The following is a 24666-nucleotide window of genomic DNA, read 5'->3' as shown; positions in this document are numbered from 1 at the left end:
AGTATCACATTACTTAAAGATTATGGAGTCCCCTTCAGGTGAAAGTAGATTTATTCAATATGAGAATGGATTAATTTCATTCAGTAAATATTTATTGAGTACATCTATGTGCCAACAACTGTATCCAGTGAGGTAAGGGGAGAATAACCTATCCGAAAAAAACACGTCTGGGTCTTCTCAGGTGCTACCCTCTCTTAACATAGATATTTAAAGTTATTTGCTGGTCTTTGTGATTCCAAAACCTGTGATTTTTACCACTTACCATTCTGTCTCTCAAACAGACCTTGTGCTTGCTTTAGCAGCACATATCCTAAAATTGGAATGGTACAGAGAAGATTAGCATGGCTCCTGTGCAAGGATGGCTTGCAAATTTATGAAGTGTTCTATATTTAAAAAAAGATGAACTTCTTATTTAGGGTATCTTTCGGTTAAGAAGCTGAGTCTAATTTTTTGTGTAATGGAGGAATGACATATCCAACCTTTAAGTTATATGCAGTGTAAACAGTTGAATGAGTGCTCGTGGTGAAACGGAGACACACTGAGCACTGAATGTCTCAAATTGTTAGGTTAGGGAGTATTTGGAAAGCATTTGAAAAGTCTGCACCTGGCCCAAACTCAGGACCATAAGAAGAGCCCAAGCTCTCTGAAGATCAAGTTTTTCTTGGAATTTCCATTATTACCCTTGATAGCTACTGTGGAAACCCAGATAGAAGGGTCTTCCATCATAAGAGTTTGAGACAGTCTTTCACTGGGCTCTTTGACATTTGTGAAGTTTGAAATTGGCACCACTCAGATTTATTGTGTAAGCCACTAAAAGTTCTACCTTTATTCTTCCTTGCAAACTGGGGAAATCAACTTTTTGTTCACTTCTTTACGGTACAGGTATAGCTAGTCAATTGCAAATTGTTCTAGAAAGAAAAGAATTCAGGATGATAATGGTGGTGGCATTGGTGGTCATCATGGACGTGGTAGTCATTATTCTAAATATCCACATAACTTTTAACTAATATAACCATAAAACACTAGTAAACTCTGGAAAGAATCTAAGGTATCAAGCACTGAAAGGAAGAGGTGTCAGAGTTTATTTAGCTAAGCAATACCAGAAGAGGACTAGAAAATCCCCCTTTCTAGCTAGCAATCATTCTCATACCACAATGAGACCCCTGCTTGGTAACCCCTGCATATCTGCCACCCATGTGACTGTTTTTTGAAGCTAATTTAGGTATCAAATTTAAATGGAGTCCTGAGAACACTTTTTTTTTTTTTTTTTTTTAATGTCTAGAGGGAGTAGTAGAAGGAAAAGCTACAAGAAATTTGAAATCACTCTTGATTCCTGTCATTTTCCTTAGTATTTAATCACGTTCTTCAGTTGAAAGGTTCTTCTTAGCCTCCTTGGGTAGACACATACACATATGTTCCCTCATTCATCTGCATGCATGTGTATATATTGATATGCATTCCTCTTCATCATCTGTAGGCATTTTACAAATAATGGCTGTGTGTGTGTTTTATCATCTTAATTTTTAAATGAACATGACAACTTCAAAATTTTTTGCAGAAATAGTCCTTCAATGGTAAAGAAATTCCAGCATGTAGGCTAGGGTCAGCTTTGGGTTACAAAATTCCACAGAGGAGTTGGCATGGGAAGAGTATAAGCACTATGGCTTTAGAATTTTTGTCTTTCCATTTTGGGGTAGACGAGCAAAGCTGGTAATAAAAAAGTTGAGTTAGTGGAGAACTGTAGTAAAAGGTCAAATGAGAAAGGTAGAACAAGGTTAAGTGTGCAAGCAACAAAATTAGTAGGAGGTAGATAGAGGCAAGAGGAGGTATAGATATACTTCACCCTTCTCCCCAACTCTCCTCTGTGAGGTCATTAATGGGCTGGGAGTGGGGCTGAGAATATAAAAGGAGTTTGGAATTTTGGGTTGAAACTTTTGTTGTTGATGAAGTAGTTTGGGAAGCTTTCTTCTTGAAAAGATATCTGGGGGATTTTCTGTAGCAAAGGAGATAACAGTAGAGCTCAGAAGAGAAGAGACAGGCCATTTAGAACCTAATCCAACTTCTGGTTTTAGGGGGGAGATAGTACTACCAGATTTCCATACACCAAGGAGGCTAGTCAGCAGGATCAAAATCTGGCCCAGGTTCCACTTGCCAAGCTATGTGTCTGTAGGTGCATCTTCCCAGTGGGGCATCTTTTTCTAATTTTATTCAGAGCACTGTCCAGAATAGCATAGTCTCTGGACAATGGGAATTTTTGGTTTTCCTGTGGGTTGTCCAGTTTTATTCATGTACCTAGGAAAGGAAGCAGAGAATTAGAGGTGGCAATTCCTGAGAAAAACACATTTTAATGTGCTTTTTCTTAAGTAGGTGAGCATAGACAGTAAGAAAACTGGTGGCTTATGGAGCAGACCAGCTGCAGAGATCACCCTCCCTAGTGGACAGAGCTAGTTTAAAAGGGAAACGACCAATGGGGTTTTCTATTTCACACTTTTAAAAATGGGTCCACAAACCTCAGGGTGAGGACACCTTAATTTCCAGATTCTCCTACCTCTAATTTCCATTTGGGAGTTTTATGAGCAAGCCTAGTTTTAGTGGTTCCTCTTTCATTATCCATAAGCTCCCTGTCATAATTGTTGTGCAGGTCCTTGTCCTTGGTGCCATAGTGCCAGGAGGAGAAGAGTCTTCTGGAAGAACCTAATGACTTTGAGTAGCTTAGAGGTCATTGTGAAAGCAGGGAAGGCAAGCATGATTCTACTGACTGAATTGCATACAAAGTCTATTTGACAACAGCTAGGCGACCTCGAAAAATCAGAGACTGCCATCACATATGGAGAGGTCTTCCCATCTTCACCTCAGTGACTGTTTCTCCTTATTGAAGAATGAAAACAGTAAATGGCCTAAAGCAAGCTAAAAGCAAATCCCTTGACTTTACTCATTTCATGACTACAATACTTGGTGGTAATATTAGTAAAGGCCCTAGCAGCCCTCATAGGAGAGATGCCAGAAATGAGGCAACTGACTATTCATTCACCTGCTCTAACTTCTTTCAGAAATAACATGATTTATAAAAGAATGCAGAATCATAATTGTCAGCCAAGATGTCATTTTAACTTTAGGATGTCCAGAAACAAAGGGATATTATATCCTTTGTTCTTGGAGCACCACAGATGCCAAATTATGCACAAGGTTCCCTCTTGGCATTGAGTGCTTTGGAGCCTAGAGGCAACCAGTGATTTCAGAAAGATGTTGCCTCTGGTGGTGTCCTCACCTGAATATCTCCGTGAAGCTAGGGGAGGGAGCATGGCCCTCCTAGCTTCTCTGCATTCTGATAGAGCAGGAAACAGCAAGAGGGATGGCAATCTTAGAAATGGCCGGTGGCTTGAGGTAAACTATCCTCAGCCTCACTCTAGGGAGCTTGACAAGAGTACCATTAATGTACTGGAGAAATAATTCATTACATTTCATTTTGTCTGTTCATCAGCATATGCCAACAGATGCTCAGTTCAAAACATGAATAGTTGATTAATATAATATCAGGCATCTGGAACAGAGAGCAGTGGAATTTGGGAGGCTCAGGAAGGCTCAAATGTCATCTATTCTAACCACAGCTGTCTGAATGCACATAGTAGGCATTGAAAATATTTGTTGATTAGATTTTCTTTGATTTGAACAACTTGGTTGCTTGGTTTTGAGCCCAGATGTTTGGCATGGAGCCAGAGTTGTGTGCTCTGCATGCTGTCATCAGCCTCACCACCACAGAGATGGTTGGCAGGGGTCAGCATTCTTTCCATCCCCATGGTGAGATCCCTTCTCTCTTCTCTCTCAGAGCATGCACACTGACTATAGGCCATAGAACAGACAGCAGATGGCCCATTGAGCTATCCTCCACACCCCCATTTTCCCCAGTGTCCTTGTGGTTGTATCTTATGACAGAGAACACTGGCGTCTCTGCAAACAGACCACAGCAGGGCTGGTGACAGGTACTTGAGCAGCCATTTATTCATATATTCCATTGGTCATTGCAAAAGTGTTGAGTTAAAGGCCTATTAGTTCATAGCACTGACCTGAAACCTGAGTAGGAAACATGAGAAAACCGTGGGAAGGGAAGAAGACTAAAATATGGGTGGGACATTATTTATTTATTAATTTCTAGAGAACAATGGAAAAACAAGTTAAAAAGAAAGAACACCTTCTGATTGTATTAGTGCCAATGCCATGCACAACAGAGGGGAAGGGACACTGTATGGTAGAGTGGATACACCATCCACAGATCTGCCTCATAACTCCAGTATGTGGCTTTAAGCCCACTCTGTAAAATAAAGTGAATGTCCCAGGATATTCTTCAGTACTATCCTTCAGTGACATTTTGATCAGGAATTGTGAAATCCTCATTTCCCCATTATTTAATACCCCTCAAATATCTAGAATTTATTTACTTACAGAGAATCAAGTAGACCCCTAATATTCTAAGGAAACTAGGCATGAGAGGTAGTAAAAGAAGGTATACACTATGCCCTAATATTCTGGGAAGAAGACAACAGGCTTTGAAGTGCTGTGAAACCCATTCTTGATAAAAATATAAAGATTTGTTATGGTTGGGAGTGGAGCTCTCCTTCAAAGTGAAATAGTGGCAAGTTTTATCTTTCTTCTTGAAGCACATTCTTGGCTCAGTTATTGGTTCACACAGTGTTGGTATGACAACTTAGTGAATAGGTCTGAGATAGTCTCTGCTGCCAGTGGTAAAAGTAGTCGCTCTTCAACCCATCCAAAAAATTGGGGCTATATTTTTGTGGGTTGTTGAGAAATTGGAGCTTGGATAACCGATCTGTAGTTGAGGCCTGCAAGTAGTAGAGCTAGAAGTCACAATCCTATCTGATTGAAATAGACTCACTGTGCAGGGGTTTCCCATCTCTTCAGACCCAGGGGAGGTAGATCAAGTGGCTAAAGGCAAAACTCAGAAGTCACTAGAAGGCTCTCACTTCTGCATGGTAATTTATAGCTTTCTGAGAGGTTTGTAACAATGATTAACCAAGTGGTTTAATCCCCACAGTAATCCTGTGAGGTCATAGTATATCCCTATATTATAATAATCCTATCAAGTCAGGGTTATATCCCTATGGGACAGGTGGAGAGTTGAGGTCTAAGTATGCTGATGGGGGGTTAACTGTTTCTCACAGGGCATTTTTGATGGATGCTGGAAGAGCCCCCAGCCTGAAGCTCCATGGTACTCTATAGTTTAACTTCATCTATAGGTTAAGACATTCCTGACTATGGGTCCTCCTTTTTAAAATGTAGATACTCCTGGGAATGAAATCACATCAAGCTTGCTATCCCTTAAATATTTGCCTGAATGATATTGCAACAAACATTTTGATCTGACCTAGTTGAGTAATGCTAACATGTTAAAATGAGGATAAAACGAAGGGAATTTGGGATAGATTTGGGGTGGGGAATTTTGTTTGGAGTCACCACCCTGGTGGGAGTGTAATCATGAAGACTTCAAGACTCCATTCCTGAATGAAGGGAGTCCTTGAGCAGGGGAGAGTATACAGGACAAGCAGCAAGGACGGTAATGAAAACAAAATAACTGTTCATGTTTCTAGCTTGGTTGGCCTACCTTTGTTGGACCCACCCCTGGTGAATGGGCCAGGATTGAGATGGATGGGGTCAAATCTATCTGCTGTTATTTGCCAAGTACCTGGCTTTGGGCATTGGTCCATTTCCTGTGTTCTCTTATTCTGCTAACTACTTAAGGCAGCAAAATCATTCCCCGCGTTTGACTCCAATATATGCCAGTTGAAACTGAAATCCTCATACCGAGCAAATGTACCAAAGAACACTCTATAAACTTAATGAGGGAGATGAAGAGATATGTGCCAGAAACGTAGAAAATTTAACACTGATGAGGTTATGACTATTATATGTTTAGTTAAATTGTTGACACTGACAGGACATGGCTGAGGAAATCTACCGTCCGTTTTCTCCTTGTATCAGTGATAATGGTTCCTTGGTGTGCTCTTCTCAGTTAACAAAAATATTCCCGAAAGTTAAATGCAGGGAGAAGAAGTGACATAAGAAATACTTTTATTATCTCTGCTCTTCTGGGAGTTCCCTCCTAGAACATTATTTAAAACAGGACTTTTCCTGACTGGCCAATGAGTTTGGAGGAAAGAACTCAGAGGTTCAGAGGTGAATGTGGATTGTCCTAAGAGTTGTCGCAGCGTCTCCTAACTCCTGGGTGTATACACTCGCCCCAGCAAATCCATCTAGCGCAGTGCTGCCTTGGCCTTCCAGAAACTCCTCTTCTCTCTTTCACATTTTCCCTTCTCTTAAAAACTGACCAAGGTTCTCCTTTGCCTCATGAACAAAATCTCAATTCCTTTAAGTGCCATTTTAAGATGTAAATGTGATCATGAGTTTCGTAAGCTGCAAAGTACTATATAAATATTAGCTATTGAATTTGGAGTCAGAACACCTCAGTTTGAGACTTGTGCTAGCTGAATGACCTTGGAGAGGTCATTTAAACTCTCAGAACCTCAGTTCCTTCATTTATAAAATAAGATTATTATAATAATTAAAGTAATTGAAAGTGACATAGTAATTAACAAAGAGTAGACAGTCAATACCTGTTTATGAAGATGAAAGCAATTTAGTCTAGCACTTAAGAACACTGACTATAGGGACACAAGTCACTTATCCTGTGTCTCTTATTCCCTACTTATAAAATGGGGATATGGTGCAAGAGTCAAATGAGTTAATATATTTCAGGAACTTTCAACAGATCCTGGCTTGCATCAATCCTTCTGTAAATGTTAAGGCTCCTATTGCTGCTCTTGTCATTTTTATTATTCAAGGACATGTCCTGGTTTATCTTTTAAGTTTTATTTGGTTGTCCATCTTAACACATTTTGAAAGAGGTCCTCAGCCAGGTCATGAAATCCTTAAGTGGGGGACTGATACTTACTCAACTATAGCTTCCCTAGGCTTTACCCAATGTATGCAAAATAATTATTTTTGTTATTAAAAAAATGTACAAGTCCATGCTTGCTACCTCTACTCAGCATTGTACTGAAAGCTTTTGCCAGTGCAGTGAGACAAGAATAAAAAGAAAGGGAGAAAATTCAAAAAAGACTGGAAAGGAAGAATAAAAGCTGTCTTTATTCATAGATGAAATGATCATCTACTTTGAAAATATGGAATTGAATTGAATTATATGAAAATATAAATGTGGAATTTATGAAAAGCTACTAGAACTAATAAGTGAATTTAGCAGGTTGCAGGATATAAGAGCAATATAGAAATCCCCCCCCTTTTTTTTTTTTAGTTCCTTATCCTCAGTGTAGCCAGTATAGCACAGGCCAGTGTAATGGAAGCATAAGATAACATGGTAAATAAAACCAGAAAGGAGGGTTCAAACCCAGTTTGACCTGGTAACATGGAATGCTCTTCCTTATTCTCTCTCTCTATCCCCTCCCACTTTTTCTGTCTTTGTCTTTCCTGTTTTCCTTCCTTCCTTTCTCTTTTCATTTGTTCTTTATCTACCCCCTTTTTTCTTATTAGTTTATTGGCATAAGCAACTTTTCTCCAAGAAGAAAGTTAGAGTTCTGTTTCTTAAAAACAAGTATTTTTATTCATTGGGTTAAGTAAACAAACTAACCATAGCTTTGTTGCTTTGAGCTTACCAGGTACATTCTATGGAAGGGATAGCTAAAGACAGGAACTGTGGTATCAGCACATAGATACTGGAACTCAGGATATCTGGGTTCAAGTTCTGACCTTCTCTTAGCTAGCTCTATGACATGGGATGGTCACTTCACCTTTCTGAGGCTCAGTGGGCTTTGTCTTAAAAAAGGGATAATGTTAACATGACCTTGAAAGAGTTATGGATAGTTCAATCCAACAACACATTTTCAGTTCCTAGAAACAGGATTGGAACATGTAGATGAAGAATGTTTCTCTTCAAGGAATGTTTAGGGAAAATAGGAGTGAGTAACTCCAATGGCACAAGACAGGCATAAAGTTCTGACTGAAACTACTGGATTTCACAGATCTTAGCCTTGGTCTAACACATCATCTATGAGATGTTAAATATTTGATTGATGAAGTACTGAAGATTATTTAGAAATACAGGGGAAAAGAAACCACTATTCTGGGGCTTGTGAGGAGTGGGAAATGAAGCCAAGAATGTATCTATAATTTAGGGTAAAGAGCAATAATGAGGTTTCATAAAAATAAATAACCATGATGTTAAATAAACTGCAAATCATTTGCACCTTGAAGCTTTTCTTAGATTTTGTGCCAGTGGGGGGAAAAACATGGAAGGAAAAAAAAAAGTGATAATTGGCTTTGTGCTTTATGCCAAAGGAGTTACTTGTACACAAGATTTTGTTTTAGTGTAATCAAAGAGCCTCCCTCCCCTGCCACACACACACTACCACCAAAAATTATTTAAGGAAAGAAAAACAAAATCCATCCAGCTATAAAGAGCAACCAGCCTGGATTTGGAAAAAGTCTTTAATCTACTCTGCCTGGGGTCATATTGTTTTATGCTGCTCTTGACTTTATTTCAAAGCTGATGTTGCTATTTAAAAAAAACTAACAGCTATAATTATTTCAGTTTTATTCACTGAGAAATATTTCTAATCACGTAAGAGAAATCATTTCTGGTGTTTGTAAGTGACCTCTTATTCTGTTCTTTAAAGAAAATAGCATATATGTTGGAAGAAGCACTGAGCAAGCAGTCTGGATGACAAGAGTTCTTAAAGTTAGAACTGCCAGTCCATGAGCTTTTAGACTTTAGCTAAGTCAATTCCCCGAATTGATACTCAGTTTTTCCATCTGTAAAATGGGAACAGTTGTACCTATCCCACTACCTCATAGGTCTGGGAAAAAATCAGCTGAGATGATGGACTTGGAAGTGCCATAAAAATGCAAGGCAGTGCTTGCCTTTCTCCTCCTTGCAGTAGGGCTCTGGGTCACCCAATAACAGGATCAGCCTCAGGTACTTGACAAGAAGCCAGTGGCACTTTTAATAAAATGTTAGTTGAGTGTTACATGGTAGGATGCAACACAAATTTATTTTTTTCCTCACAACTGGCTTTCTAAATTTGGCTCAATAGGACTAGATATTCTTATGCTTCTGAATAAAATTTCAGTGGGTACCCAGAGCTTGCTACTCACTTTTCAATAATAATAAGTCCTCTGGTCACCTGAGTCTCCAAACAAGTCTTGGTTCAGTTATGAATATGAAAAGTCTCAGATAAGAATGAAATTCATCCATAAGTAATGCATCTTCTGTGTGCCGGGTAGCGTCTTTCTTTATTATTTCATCTTCTCCCCATTCCCACACCAGGTGAGTTGGGTGGGGAGACAAGAGAGAAGTGGGAGATAGGATCACATTTGCTTGACTGGTGCACACCTGCTGGCTTGTCCTTCCAGTGGCAGATGTTCAGGTTGGCCCTTCTTGCAGGCCGTTTCATGAGCACCTGGGGTCCTCTCACTTGCAGTTCTCTTGATGATAAATCCATCTCCTCAAGCTGTACACTTGTGATTCCTTCTTCACACCCTGGGCATCTGGGGACTTTTCTCTGCTGAGGTCTCCTTACCTCCAACAGTGCCGGATCCAAGACTGTCCTAGGGTGCTTTGTCTTGCACTTGGCCCTCCAAGTGCCCTCCATAGCTCCATGGAGTTAAGAGTCTTTGGCTTTCTCATAGTGAGTTGGAGTTAGAGCCTCAAATCAGGTCTCTTTTCTTGAGCCACCTAACATGCAGCTTCAGACACTTATTAAAGTTCATTTGTTAAAGTTTTCATGTTTAAATCAGAAGTCAGTTCTCTCTGACCCTGAAAGTGCAGGGGGCACATACCGAGCTACCTAAGTGAGCCACTGAACTCCCTGTCATTTGCTTGACATAAGGGAAGTACCCTTTTCCATGTGGGTAAAACAGTACTGGCAAAAGTTTCAAAAAAATTTTTAAAGAAATTCCTGCTTTTTTGGGGGCACCTGGGTGGCTCAGTTGATTAAGCATATGGCTCTTGATTTCAGGTCAGGTCATGATAGAGCCCCATGTCTGGCTCTTCCCTCATCCAGGAGTCCGCTCAAGAGTTCTTCCCCTTTCCCTTTGCCCTCCCCTCTAATTTCTCTCTCTCTTTATCTAATATAAATAAATCTTTTTTAAAAATCCCCACTTTTCAACTCTGAAATTTTCTCATAGCCTAGCCAGTATCTTTTTGAGAATACAGAGAGACGTGTTCAGCTAGGGTTTGCAAATCCAGTACTCAGACACCTCTGTTACAAGTCCTATTGGGGTAATCCAGCACCTTGTCTTGGTATATAGGTCTAATTGGTTTCCATTGTCTTGGAACTTCAACTGAGCTTAAAACAGAATCCTATTTTAACATACTCTTATATTTACATCAACATATCACAAACTAGTTTGTGGAACATGGCTTCAGAGAAGTGTTTTCTAACTCCTAATGTGCCCTTTGCACATGAATCTTCTAAAAAAAATATATATGTAGGGGCACCTGTGGCTCTGTTGGTTAATCGTCTGACTCAGCTAAGGTTATGATCTCAGGAGATCTAGCCCCACACTGGGCTTCATGCTGGGTGTGAAGCCTGCTTAAGATTCTCTCTCCCTCTCTCTCTGCCCTTCCCCCCACTAGCTCCCTCTCTTTCTCTAAAATAAATAAAATCTTTAAAAATATGTGTAATCTATAATAAGGAATACTGTTTTATACTTTTCAAACCCAGTGTGCCTCAAATATATTTAACTATACAATTTTTTAGCAGTGTCTCTGAATTTTGGGAAGTACCGCTCAGGATACATTAGAGCCCTTCCCTTTTGATACATGAGCAGGAATGGTCCCTGGTGATGCTTCCACTGAGTTTAGCTAAATCTGTTCATACATTCCTCTGAAGTTTCCCCAAATAAACAAGTTTTATTCCTTACTAATAGAAGTGGACTCATTTTCTATGATGAATATTTTTTTTGGAAACAACCAGTTGGCATTGGCTTTATGGGTAGGGGAGCGAGAAGAGTCACCAATAGTCTACTTATAATAAATAACAAAAAAAATTAAAAATAAGACAGTAAAACTCATTAGAATAGAGATTTATTAACATCTTGATATTTGCTTTAGAATTTGAGAGCTTAGCTTTGATGATGTATAAAAGTGAAAGTATAGGGACTTGTTCTCATCTACACCAGATTTTGTTCCTCCTATATTTTTTAAACTCATGATCATCAGTTGTATTGGTTTGAGCCATCCGAATGTCTCCACCTTTGTGTAGGTCCAGTGGTTCAGTTCTCAGATAGACATCTTTTTCTGCACATAGCCCATTTTAAAATATGGATCATGATTTCCCAGATAGCTTATTCTATGTCTTGTTTCATCATGTCTTGATAAAATGATTGGCTTTATGGTTCTTTTCTGTTTCAAACTTTGTAAGAATTTATGCTGAATAATGTTTGAGTGCTGCTAGCATGAGCAACTGTCCTAGTTTTAGAACCGAGAGTCCCATGTCCCAGAAATTCCATCCCTGGGATACAGAAAATCTTATTTTTTGGTGATAGATGCCAAAGGTTCAGGGACAAGTATAAAACCCATATGGCAGCCCAAATATAGATGCAGAAAGCAATGCTGTTTGTAGTGCCAAATAGATAAAGCATAGATTATTTATCTTCTTTAGTTGCTGTCACTATGTTTCCCCCTTCTGTTGCCAACCAGGATTTGAAGTTCACACTAATGAATCAACCATTGTTTCACACCAATTGATGCAACTTGAGTGTATACTTTAAGTACATTGTAATTATGAGTATTCACAGTCCATCTATCTTTGACTCTGTTTGTTGATTAATTGTAGTGCTTTGTATCACCACTGCACCAGTTTAAGTTTTTACATTGTATGCATTGTGACTATATTTTCTAAGACTTCAGATAATGAAAATGAAGGTGATTATAGTACCAATGCCAGAATGACCTAGAAACCCCAGAAAAAGAAGGTTAAATGACTGTTAAATAGTGACAGATGGAAGGACTCATACAATTAGATTGGGGAAATCAATAACCAAAGGGGAGCATCTTGCAAAATATGCAGAAAATTGGACATGGTGGAGAAAGAGAAGTGAAAGCACATAGGGAGACTAGATCTCACCCTTTTAGAATGAGACACACAAGAACTTCTAAATTAATCAGAAGCTTTTTTTGTCCCCCAAGAAGATACCAATACTTATTTGAACACAGTCTGCTGTATTACCTTGGGTATACCACCCAAACAAATAGCATTATCGTATTGTTTCCTTGAGTTCTCTATGACACCGATTTGAGTTACCTTGCCTGATTTATAAATTTGAGTTAAAATGTCCTGGGGAGTAATATTGGGTAACAGATGTGTTGCCCTCTTACAGAATAGAGCTAATTTTGTCAGATCTGACCAACAGCCATGCTTTCCTTAACATGTCAAGTGATTCCTTGAGCCACAGCAACACGATAATGTTTCTTCTAAGTCTTTGGTATTTGGACTTGAAAACTGGAGTTTCAGATCATCTTTTTGATTTATGAAGATTTTCACAAAATTGTAGAAAACATAAAACAGAAGACTGTTGATATCCTAGATAACCTATCCAAGCTAGCCTTTGCTTATTTACCTGCCTTTGAGTGGATTTTGGTAACACCATTCAGTGTTTAAGTTTCTTACCAAACAAATGAAACAGGCTCACCTACTGAATATCCTTACACCCTGTCTACAACACTGCTAAAAAAGGGTGTGATTTACTTACCTGTGATATTGAAACTTACAAAATGAAGGTTTTGGTCACTTTTTTTTCCCCATTTTATTTTATTTTATTTCTTTTCAGTGTTCCAGCATTCACTGTTTTTGCACCACACCCAGTGCTCCATGCAATATGTGCTGTACGTAATACCCATCACCACTTTTAGCTTCCTCAAAACAGAAGCACTTGAGTTTTTTGTTTTTTTTTTAAAGATTTTATTTATTTATTTGACAGAGAGAGATCACAAGCAGGCAGAGAGGCAGGTAGAGAGAGAGAGAGAAGGAAGCAGGCTCTCCGCTGAGCAGAGAACCTGATGCAGGGCTCCATCCCAGGACCCTGAGATCATGACCTGAGCTGAAGGCAGCGGCTTAACCCACTGAGCCACCCAGGTGCCCCAGCACTTGAGCTTTTTGACTTGATAGAAATGGAAGGAATTAGCCTTTTTAGGTACATGCCTACAAAATGGCTCTCAGTATTGAGGGTCTAGAAAAGATCTTAAAGTGCTGTCCTGCTCTAAATCTTGTCTTCAAGGAGTGGAGTAAGAAAAATGTACTTCATTGATGGGGAATACATTGGGAATGCGAATGGAGGACAGACAATATTACAGTAAAACAGAAATTTATTTGCTATTTCTCCCAAACTCTTTTGATGATCTATGAAGAGGCCACCAGGAGCCTAGGAAAGAATTATTCCTGTGTTATTTAATGTTCTATGTAGGATGTGACAAAAACTCATACACAATGGGGGAAAAGAAGACTCATTTTTTAGAAATAAACCTGCTTCTAAATGAACAAAAGTATGTCACCAGAGGACAGCCAAGTCAAACAGGACTTTCTCAATTTCCTTATTTACTAAAATACTGTAATTACTCTGAATCCAACTTTGATTTTACAACTTGAGGAAACTTTTGAATTCACAAGTTTGAATTACCTCAGTGCTTTAAAATCATTTTTTCCGAGAAAAAGAAGTTGAACTTATGATGACATCCAGTACACTTCATAGAGTTTCAAAAACAATGACCAGGTTGGGCACGGAGATGCCCTGTGATGAATTCTGTGATGAATTCACACATGCAGCAAAGCTGATTGACAGACTTCTGGCCCATTAGAATTAGGCACGGAGATACAAAGTGAAGGAACAGTTTTTGGAGAGCTGGAAAGTGATTCCAGTCTAAAACCCTGCTCTTGCTAGTGAGGGAACACTGGAGTGTTCCATGCTGAGATGCTTTTGTTGATAGGCCATTTCGCTTAGTGTCACCACATTGGATTGACACCAGAGCAGTGTAATGTGAGCTTGATAAGAGCATCGCCACAAGTCAAATAGAATTTTACGTGTAACTATGTTTAGGTTTACCACCAGGTAAAGGAAGAGCAGTCGAAAGAAGTGTTATTGGGAAGGGAAACAAGAGTAAAAATACTCTAGTGATGTATGGGGGAGAAAAAAATGTTATTTTTTTCCTAAATATACGTAATATCTGTTTCTATTGTATTTTGATTCACAGACCTGTACCCCTGGGGATAAAAATATATGTTTATAAAAAATAAAAAATTTTTTAAAAAGTCTCATATTTATGTACTTTAAGAATATATAGTAGTATAGCCTACAAAAGCTAAATACCTAATAAAAAGTTTTAGAAGAGTTAAAATAAATTTGTATCAGAGGACAGAAACATAACACATGTATTATCTGTTTAGTCAGTCCTACTATTAGTTATAAGTAATTCCCACTGTTAACTAATTCTCCTTTTTGTTTTACAAATAGGATTTATATAACAGGAAGGTAAATACTCTAGAACAATAAAGAGGTTCAAATAAAACTCACTTTCACATTTTTATGTTAAAGTAGTTATATATGTTTTTAATCATCTAGTATATATTACTTTTGGATGAAGACATTCTGGTACATGTGCACCCTGGGTCACTTTTCTGAAAATCTGGTAATCCTGTTTGCCACCAGAGTGCTTTTCCTGAGCCTGTCCTGGTTTAAAGCAGGAAAGCAAATCTGATTCTGATTAATTGCTCTTACACAGTACAAGTAGCCCTCACATTGGCTTCTGACTATAAAGGAAATTTTCTTGCCAGTGACTCTCAAACTATTTTACATCCTTTAGGAGGTTTTTTTTTTTTTAAATTAAATTTATTTATTTTCAGCATAACAATATTCATTATTTTTGCACCACACCCAGTGCTCCATGCAATCCGTGCCGTCTATAATACCCACCACCTGGTGCCCCGACCTCCCACCTCCCCGCCTTTAGGAGTTTTTAATGCCATTTTAAAATGTCATTTATTTGAGAATAGTTGTCTTCATTTTTCTGTTTGTGCTAATTGGAAAAAAAAAGGGAAATGTATTAAGTTTTTAATTCTCTAATGAGAACCCAAGTAGAATTGACAATTGTCCATATTTATCAGTAGGGTAATGTGCATCATCTACATGCAACTTTTTGTAAAATTGACTCTGAGTAGTTGGAAAACGAAAGTTTTCTTTTTTCATCATTGTGCCCCTCACTTACCCTTTCTCAATAACTAGTAAGGAATCTCTGTTCCCCTTTCCTTTTTGGTGATCCAAGCCATCATAATGTGACCCATTCTTATCATCTACCCCTTCTCGCAGGGAAGACCCATAGTCTGCTTTCCCACCCTCACATCCATGTTGTCGTGCTTAGGACAGAATATCCCCTTTCTCTAACCCTTTGGATACTGCCCTACTTCTACCTGTTCTTCACGGCCCCAGGAAGACCCCTTTTACTTTACAAAACTTTGTCTGGACCATTTTCTAGCTAGGTACTTTGATGTCCCACTTGCCTTCCTACTCAGTTATACTCCTTTAGGATTCTGTAACATTTCATATACTTGCTCCTCAGATACATCATGAGATAGATTTCTTGCCTTGTTCTGCCCTTGTATCCCCAAGACCTAGACCATAGTGAAGATCTAGGCAGATCGTAATGGTTCAAGAAAGATGATCAGTTGGTTTATATAAACGGTGCTGCATGAAACGTATGACGTGGGAGTAGTCAAGCAATAATATCTTCACATAGGTAAACATTGTCCTTAATATTTAACAGGAGTTGAAAGCACAAGGCTTTGTTGAGGTGGAGAAATAGGGGAGGGCAAAAAAAAATAATAATAATAATCATAACCTTGATTCCTGGGCTCAGGTTTTAGTTTATAAAGTAGGCTTACTGCTCCTGGGTTGGAACTCTAGACTGTGTAAAATACACACATGCACACATGCACATATACACAGGATAGGGGTTTGGCCTTGACATATATTTTTAGTTGGATGCCAGTACTTTTTAGCAGCCTGGTCTAAAGTTGGGAAAATAGCCATTCAGTGTCTAGTTGAGTTATGAGTTGAGAACAAATTTCACAACAAACCTCAATGATTTTCCACCGACTACACCAACCCAAAGACAATTTCTAATCACTTGGTTGCCATCATATTGCAAAAGAAGCAGAGAACACAGACATGCTGTCTGTTTCGCTTAAATTTATAAAAACCCGCTGAAAGGGAATGTAGAAAGTAAACGACCCATGGTAAAGCATTGTGAATGAAGAGAGAGGTGCTGTGGTTAGCTGGGTTTCTCAATCCCTCAGATTCTCAAAGCCAAGAGAAAATTTATCTTCTTCCACTGAGACATAAACTAAACTCTTTTGGTCATTAATCTGCAAAGTTGATGCCTGCCATGGTAATTCATCAAACATTTTTGTGGAGTGAGTCTGAAGGGGCCTCTGGGGCGTCCGCCTTTGAAATTCAAAGCACTGTTTTGTCCCCTGAGGAAGGAGTGACTTTCTCCCCTCATTGCACATCTGGAGGGGAAGTTTCTGCTTCTGCTCTTCTCTAGGCTGAGTCAGTACCTGAAAGGAGCAGCCATCTTTGTGAATCATGGGCTTCTGCCATGAGTCTCTGAATACTCTTCCCTGGGCTGTCCCGTACCAAGAAAGAAGAGAAATACAGCAGCAGAGGCACTGTTTATAAGGACCTTTTCTCTTGTATTACAGTTCACCACAGGAAAAGGACAATTACTGTTTGCAGTGATTTTTATAGGGGTGGGAGTCACCGCATTAACCATTGTGAAAAACGAGTAGAATTCTCAAGCTGCAACTCGCCATTGTCTGTAGATAAATCAGGAGATGGTTCTGGAATCTTGAGGTCTGATCTGAATTTATAACCATGTCTCCAAGCTCAGAGACAAATATACACTCCGATGAGAATGGGCATTTCCTACAGAGAGCATGACCTGTGAGTGGTGGGCTGTCTTTTGGCCTTCCAATAACTGTGCCTCCTAATGCCTTATCCTTAGCTGAGGACTTCCAACCTTGCAGTCCTCTTGTGAATTGTCCCTGCCCCCTGCCCTCACCCCTGGCTCCTGTCCTTCTGTTCCCAGCTCTGCAAAAACACTTGAGACACAGTGGTCACCTTTCTATGACACCCATGTTTTTTCCACATAGAGCTGTTCACACTGACCAAGAAGTCTCCACCCTTTGTGAGTTAGGCTTCTTTTTGTCATTGAAGTTTCAGCTTTACTGTCAGCTCCTTGGAGAGGTTTTCTCAGACCCTCAGTTTAAAGAGGCTAAACCCACCCACCAGCCACTTTCCATCAGTTCTTAGTGTGTCACTTTCTTTGTAACACTTGATGTCTGAATTAATTTTTTCTCTCTTTCCCTTTCCTTCCTTTTTCCTTTTTTCTTTCATTCTCTGTCCCCTACCATTTCTCCCTCCATACCTCCCTCCCTTTTTCTTCTCTTTCCTCCCACCCATCTCTACCGGTACTAGATCATAACTCCCAAAGAGCAAAGTTCTCAGCCATATCTCTATGGTACATATTCAATCATTCTTATGGAACTGAATGGTTTCTTTGTGCTTCAGGTGTTTGGCTGAGGGTAGCATGACATGGTAAAATTTTGTTCCTTTTCATATTTTAAAAAACATGCTTGAATTCATGTATTTTAGGTACCATTTACTCTTACACATTTATCTGTTGATCAACTATTCATTCAACTCATGTTTAACTATCTTCTGCATGAGCTATCTTAACAAGATATTACAGATGTCAGAGAAATTTCCGCTATCCAAATGGTACCACTAAATGGGGAGAAACATATTTGAAAACAGATTTTCATATTTTATGTCAAATGTTCTATCCAGACCAGTCTAACTTCTAATTTTCTTTTACTAACCAAAGTTTTTTTGTACTACTCCAGCCAGGTATCCCTCGGTAAAGTTTTCATCAGTATCCCACAGTTGTGACTTACCCTCTCTCATATTGTTACTTTGTTTTAGAACTCTGTTCCCTCTGCTGTTTCCTTCTGAACATCCTGGGCATCCTTCAAGGCCAGTTCAGGACTTTCCTCCACAATAAGGGCTTCATAATCCCTTGGCTCTGATTGCTCCCTTGAGCTCTTCCATTTAACTTGTAGATTCTAGACCCTTTAAGTCGGGGAGTTTTCTACTGATAATTATTTTGTTTGGGTTTGTATTTGTTTTATATATGTAAATGTTAAGAACCCAACAGGATTCTAACTTCTTTGAGAAAATGAACATGTTTCATAGTCTTCCAGGTGTCTGTCACTATCATAGGTAGTGTTAGGAACATAGTAGCAGTCAATAAATTCTTACTGATTGATTGGTGTCGAAATTGGGTTGTCATTTCCAGACAGGGTGCTGAATGAGAGCAGGTCTGGTAAAAGACTCTTCAACATTCAGCCTCCCTGTAGATCAAGTACAGGCAAAGCTTACAGTGAAAGGTGGTGAAAGGCAAAATTCCAATAGCTAGAGTGTTATTAATCTACTTAAGCCATTAAGTGTTGTCCAGTATTAGATTGGACCGGAAATCCTGGTTTTCAACTCTTTCCTATTTGAATGCCCAAGAGGCTGTCAGCGAGTAAGAGGAAATGCGGAATTGGCTTTCAGTTGCCTGAGGAGAGGAGTTTAAATTTCTAGATTTATGGTTCTGCTTTACCTGAAACTTCTATTTTGCTTTTGCTTTTATGTAGCAATCAGGTGTACTGTATTTCAGTTGGTACTTCTTAAACAGTCTAAGGGAGCTCTAAAAATAAGTACCAACCAATTTATACAATAACATCCATAGTGGTCTTTATTGAATACCTCATCACACGAGTGTATTCTAGAAGTCCCCCAAACAGATGATACTTTCAGAAGGGACCTTAGAATGAAGGAGGTAGAATGTGTAGTGTGAATGGTCTGTCTATAATCTCTGAACTCAGATATTCTAGCTTTTCAGATTCTAGTAGTAGTGAGAAGAAGGATAAGTGTAAGGTAGCAGACTAGTGTCCTGAATCTACTTTACTAACATGCCATCTGGGAAGGTATATTGCTTCTCCTCTTTGGCCTGAATTTGCTATGTCTCAAATAAATGGATGGGTAGAACTAAATATCCTCAAAAACACCTACTACCTATAAATTGCTATGTACCAACTAGTACTGAGACTATAAAAATGAACTTAGATATCTAAATATAATGTAAGCCAAGAAATTTATCCTCACTGTCACTGAACATGTCCTACGTTTCTAGGAAGGCCCCATAGTCTTCTTCCCTTTGAGTTTCCTGGTCTCATTCTATCCTATCTGACCTTCATTGACTAACATGAATATTCTCTCCTTTGACTCTTTATAGCACTCATATGATTCTCTGTTCATTTGTCTTTTATTAAAATTGTCATTTAATGTAGGTGCATTTTATTTTACCGAGTTGACTTTAAACTTCTATTGGGTGGGAACTATGCCTCATGATTCTTTTTTTTTTTTTTTTAAGATTTTATTTATTTATTTGACAGAGGGATCACAAGTAGGCAGAGAGGCAGGTAGAGAGAGAGAGAGAGGAAGAAGCATGCTCCCTGTGGAGCAGAGAGCCTGATGTGGGGCTCAATCCCAGGACCCTGGGACCATGACCTGAGCCAAAGACAGAGGCCTTAACTCACTGAGCCGCCCAGGTGCCCCGATGCCTCATGATTCTTAATATCTCCAGAGTACCTATAGTAAGTGCTCAGTAAATATTTGCTGCTACTGTTACACCTTAGCTCATTCATCTTACCTCTAGTGAATTTTGCTCCAGCAATTATGCAACAAAATGACTTAAAACAAAAAAGGCAAAGAAAATCTAGAGTGACTTTGGACACTTGATTAGAACTCTAAATTGGGGAAATTCTTCCAGTTAGTTCAGTAACATAAATATTATTTTGAATGATTTTATCAATTCACCATCTCTATTATTTATTTATTTATTTTTAAAATATTTATTTATTTATTTGACAGAGATCACAAGTAGGCAGAAAGGCAGGCAGACAGAGAGGAGGAAGCAGGCTTCCTGCTGAGCAGAGAGCCAGATGTGGGGCTCGATCCCAGGATCCTGGGATCATGACCTGAGCCGAAGGCAGGGGCTTTAACCCACTGAGCCACCCAGGTGCCCCTCTCTATTATTAAAGCAAGTGTTTGTTTATGTTAATCTCTAAGAAGGTTAGGATCTCCTTAAGGATAGAGAAGACATGTTACTCTTCTTTATGTCCTCAGCCTTAGCTAGGTCACGAAGTGAATGCTCAGTAAATATTTATTAAAATCATAAACAAATTATCTTTAGCACCAAAGCTAGGAGTTCTGTTAAAGAAAATATTTAGACCCGCTATCCCCAAACTTGCAAGTTGCTAATGTTGTTGACTCATTTAAAGGTAATACTTACTAATGGGTCCATCTTATATGCTGGGAGGATTGTTAGGCTAAATAAAACATGTGATAATAAAGATCTATAAAGTTGATGTCTTTGCAATGGCTACCCTAGGAGTAGGGTATAGAAGATCAGATTAGGAGATAAAATATAATTTCTTTTCAGTTTTATTTGGCAGCCTTGATCTCGGTGGAATGACATGTTCTTAACACTTGTAAGATGACAGGGTAGCTTAATTATTACAATCTCACATGCCATATTTGAGATTTGGCATAGACTGTGTATAGGGCAGATGTCCTAATTGATGAAAAATGTTAAAATAATATCAAACTTCCATAAAATAAATCAGTGATATATTTTATAACATTAAAAATGTGTAAAAATTCTGTATCTATAACATTATAGGCAAAATTAAGACAAATAAATTAAAGGATAATATGTAAAAATATAAAGATTCAATCTTCTACCATAGGGAGAGCTTTTGCAAGTTTTATAAAAAAAATAAAGTAGAAAGAAAATGAATTAAAGAGGTAACCAGGCAAAATTAGAAATGTAAGTGAACATAGAAAGTTCAAACTTACTAGAAATCAAATATTTGTTAATTAATGAATTTGGAGCTAAAAAATAGTATTACTTATTTAATGTAAGAATATTATGGCACTCTTTTTCTTCCTTCTAGAATTAACTTCTTTGATATTTCTGGGATGCAATGCCATTTTTATTATCATTATGAAAATATAATAGTTAGCCTTTGGTTCAATGACTCAACTTTTGGGAATCTTTTCAGAGGATACAATCAAAGGCTTAGCCAAAGATTTATATAAAAAGCTAAAAGTAATTTTTAGGATATTATGTTGAGAGTAGTTTTATGTTCACAACAGAATTTAGAGGAAGGTATAAAGATTTTCTGTATATCCTATGCCCTCATAATCTTCCCCCATTATCAGCATTCTCTACCTGAATGGTATATTTGTTATAATTGATGAGCCTATATTGACACATCATAATCACTCAAAGTCCATAAATTACATTACTGTTCAGTCTTGATTTTGTACATTCTTTGGGTTTGGACATATGTATAATGACATGTATACATTGTTATAGTATCAAACAGTATTTTCACTGCTCTAAAAAAATCTTCTGTACTCTGCCTATTCATCCTTCTCTCTATCCCTGGCAATCATTAATCTTTTACTATCTCCATAATTTTGTCTTTCCCAGATGTCATATAGAATCATAGAGTATGTGCCTTCTCACATTGGCTTATTTCTCTTAATAACATGTATTAAAGTTTCTTTCATGTCTGCTCATGGCTTGATAGCTTATTCCTTTTTAATATTGAATAATAGTCCCTTGTCTGAATATACCACAGTTTATCCACGTACTTACTGAGGGATATCTTGGTTGCTTCTATTCTGTTCTATTGTTCTACTTGTCTATTCTTTGACCAATACCACACTGTCTTAATTACTGTAGTTTTGTAATACTTCTCAAAGTTAGATAATGTCTGTCCTCTAGCCTTTTCTATATTGTGTTGGCTACTCTGGCTCTTTTTCTTCTCCATCGAAACTTTAGAATCATTTTGTCAATATCCACAAAATAACTCGCAGGGATTGTTAATTGGGTTTGCATTGAATCTATAGATCAGTTTGGGAAGAACTGACATCTTGACAATATTGAGTATTCTTATCCATGAACATGGACTATCTCTCCATTTATTTAGTTTTCCTTTAATTTAGTTCATAGGAATTTATTTTTAGTTTTCCTCATATAGACCTTTGGTATATTCTGTAAAATTTATACCAAAGTATTTAATTTTTAGTGTGTTAATATAAATAGCATTGTGTTTTTAATTTCAAATTCCATTTGTTCACTGTTGATATATAGGAGGGAAATTAACTTTTGTTTATTAATCTTATATCCTAGAACCTTGTTAAAATTGCTTATTAGCTCCAAGAGGGCTTTATTGTTTATTCTTTCAGACTTTATACATAGATCGTCAGAGCATCTACAAAGATAATTTTATATCTTTCTACTCTATATACCTTTTATTTCCTTTTCTGCCTTATTGAATTAATAGGGCTTCCAATATAATTTTGAAAAGGAGTGGTGAGAGAGGACGTTATTGTCTTGTACTTGGTCTTAGTGAGAAAGTGTTTTCAACTATTAAATATGATATTAAGTAATTATTCATAATATTATTTATATTAAGGGAAATGGAAAACAGTAAATAATGAGAGATGAAAGTGTGGTATATTCAGATGATAGACTATTATTCAATCAACAAAAATAAGTTTCTAAATAATAACACATACAATATAGGTGGAAAAAAAGTAAAAAAGATACATAGAATATCTCAATTTATAAACATACTGAAGACTTGAGGGAAATTCACTAAAATATCAATGATGCTTCTCATTGTGTATAAGGTAGAATTTGAGTGATTTTTATGGCTGGGCCAAACATTGTTCTGTCATCTGTTTGTGTAACTATTAGGCTGACTGTATGTCAGAACACTGGAGATCTAGTTGGCTTGAAGGAGTTTATTAGTTCTTTCAACCAAAAATTTAGTATATATATCTGGTACTATGCTAGATAGTGAAACATGAAGCTTAGAATCTAATGAGGGCTGTAGGTGGGTCAATAGACATTTATGGTATGAGTATTATTGTATTAATTGCTATGATAATATAATGATGAGAATAATGGTGATAATAATGGTGAAGATAGAAACCACATACAGTATGTAGCTGTTCTACTTTTTATTCTGCCATACCAAATGACATTAAAATTTGAGTGACTAAAATAGCCATTTTATTATGTTCATAGATTCTGTGTGGTTCAGATATCCAGACAGGAAAATGGGATGGTTTTCTCTGCCCCACAGTATCCATAGCTTCTGCTGAGAAGACTTGAATGTTGAGGATGAATTAACTAGATACTGGAATTATCTTAAGGCTCATGCTCATACAGTAATATATCCAGGCCTGGGCTGGGAAGGCTATGTTTCTGACTGAAGGGCCTACAGACTTCTTGTGCTTGGCTTCTTAATTGTAGCATGGTTCTAGGATAGTTGGACTTACATGGTATTCAGGTCTTCAATCCCAAGTTGACTGTTATTCCAGTCAGCAAAGCAGAAGCTTATTTGGAAGTTTTTCTGATGTGACCTTGGAAATTAGGCACATTCTTTTCATTACAGGTGAGTCACATGCTCACACAGATTCAAGATGAGGGAACGTAGACCCTCCTCCTTGGTGGGAGGAGTGTTAAGGTCACGATGCTAAAAATCAAAGAGGTTGGAGATATTGTTTGAGTCTGCACTATGTGCTAGACACTGTTCATTTGGCTGTCCATTGACTAACTCATTTAATCTCCATGACAATCCATGAGGTGCATTGTATTATCATCCTTGTTTTTAAAGAAGATACTAGAGTCAGAGAAATAAGTAACTTGCTTAAAGTTACATAGTAAGTGGCAAAGTTGGGCTTCAAACTTATGGAGGCTGGCTTCAGCGTCCACCAGTTAAAGCAATCAGGTTGCTATGGGAATATGCAAGACATCTATCTAACTCTTACTTGGGGTAGGAAAGAAGGAACAGATCAAGAAAATCTTCCTGGGTGAAGTGATATCTAAACCACATTTTGAAGAATTAATAGAAACTACACAATTTAACACACACACACACACACACACACACACATCCAATTAAAAATGGGCAGAAGACATGAAAAGACGTTTCTCCAGAGAAGACTTGCATACAGTTGGCCAGCAGACACATGAAAAGATGCTCCCCATCATTCATCATTGGAGAAGTTCAAGTCAAAACTAAAATGAGGTATCACCTCACACCTGTCAGAATGGCTAAAATCAAAAAGACAAGAAACAACACATGTTGGCTAGGATGTGGAGAAAAAGGAACTCTTAGGCACTATTGGTTGGAATGCAAACTGGTGCAGCCACTGTAAACAACAGTATAGAGTTTCCTCAAAAAATTAAAAATAGAACTACTATGAAATGGCGGTCACACTACTGGGTATTTACCCCCAAAATAAAAAACAAAATTCAAAGGGATACACACACCCCTGTGGCTATTGCAACATTATATACAATAGCCAAATTATAGAAACAGCCCAAGTGTCTTTCAACAGATGAATGGATAAAGAAGATGTGGTGCATGTATGTGTGTCTAGTGTGTGTATGTATGTATA

The 24666-nt window shown here is 37.9% G+C and overlaps 1 protein-coding gene and 1 non-coding gene across 4 annotated transcripts in view; both read left to right on the top strand.

The window, feature by feature from the left end:
* Nucleotides 1–24666, top strand: part of LRMDA (leucine rich melanocyte differentiation associated) — a 1047313-nt gene that overhangs the window by 868753 nt on the left and 153894 nt on the right. The gene's annotated exons all lie outside the window — the stretch shown is intronic.
* LOC131830919 (U6 spliceosomal RNA) lies at nucleotides 287–393 on the top strand. Its single transcript, XR_009353452.1, has one exon. It is a non-coding gene; the product is annotated as a U6 spliceosomal RNA (small nuclear RNA).

This window comes from Mustela lutreola, chromosome 4, assembly GCF_030435805.1.
Source record: "Mustela lutreola isolate mMusLut2 chromosome 4, mMusLut2.pri, whole genome shotgun sequence".
In the NCBI taxonomy this organism is placed as follows: Eukaryota; Metazoa; Chordata; class Mammalia; order Carnivora; family Mustelidae; genus Mustela; species Mustela lutreola.
Note: the sequence above shows the minus strand (reverse complement) of the source record. Positions and strands in the feature narration are given on the sequence as shown.